We start from the raw sequence: 1,001 nt of genomic DNA, 5'->3' as shown, positions 1-1,001 counted from the left end.
GAACCACTGCTCTTTTGCCAGGTGCCATCTCAGTGGGATCACTGGAAAGTCAACATTGCCTGACACACTGGTAACCAATGACTGGGGGTCAGGTCCCAACAGATGTCTGGGCTTAAGGGATTTAAGTCTATGCTGAAAGACGGAAAGGGAGAAAAGGACACAAAAATGAATTTGTTTCTCCATACCACAAGGCTTTTGTGTGCCAAAGTGGCCATGTGTGTCAAAGGCAGGGAATCTTTACTCCTGGGAGCCAAGAGGAAGTCTCTCAAAACTAGAAGGAAAAGGTGTTTTCCCCATATCAATCCAGCTTTGGCGACATTCTATTAGTCACATATGCTCCTTCCCCCAAAACAACAGTGAAGTCTTCTGTGTGCTGACAACATAGCTTAAAAAAAAAGTAAAACAAAATTCTGCACTTTTGTAAAACTTGATAAAAATAGTATTTTAAACTGTACAGTCACCAGAAGTGCACAGTTATCAAAAATGCACACACTTTACTTGGCATCTCCAGCACCTTCGACTTTCTGTGCGTGGTCTGTTTTGGCATCTCCATTTTCTGCAGGGTTATTCCCTTCCTTGCCAGCATTAGATTAGCTTTTCCCTTTTTCCCTTTGGGTGCCTTCTCTCCCTTCTTTGCAGGGGTCTTTTTAGGCTTGGGCTCTGGCTATGGAGGAGCAGGTTTAGCAGACAACCTCAAAGATCTTCTCTGTGGTTCATCTTTTACCTTGGCTTTATCTCCTTTAGCATCCCCTTCAGCCTTTCTCTTGGGCATGGTGGTGGCGGGACGTAGGCGCTAGGCATGGGATGCAGTGGTGCGTGGGCTTTGGTCGGTCCGGGGGTCATTTTGCTCTTCTTCGCACTGTTCACATGAATGTCTTTATGGTGGAATAATTTATGTTCCTTTGGGTATATATACAATAATAGGATTGCTGGGTCGAATGGTAATTCTATTTTTATTTAATAGTTCTTTGAATAATGGCCACACTGCTTTCCATAATGAC

The 1,001-nt window shown here is 43.9% G+C and overlaps 1 pseudogene; it reads right to left on the bottom strand.

Annotated features, from left to right (window-relative positions):
* Positions 1 to 494: 494 nt before the first annotated feature.
* Positions 495 to 772, bottom strand: LOC105715988 (non-histone chromosomal protein HMG-17-like; annotated as a pseudogene).
* Between the last annotated feature and the right edge of the window lie 229 nt (positions 773 to 1,001).

This window comes from Aotus nancymaae, unplaced genomic scaffold (assembly GCF_030222135.1).
Source record: "Aotus nancymaae isolate 86718 unplaced genomic scaffold, 86718_ANA_hifiasm-v0.15.2.pri h1tg000064l_1, whole genome shotgun sequence".
Taxonomy (NCBI): Eukaryota; Metazoa; Chordata; class Mammalia; order Primates; family Aotidae; genus Aotus; species Aotus nancymaae.
The sequence above is the reverse complement of the archived record's forward strand: the minus strand, read 5'-3'. Positions and strand labels throughout refer to the sequence as shown.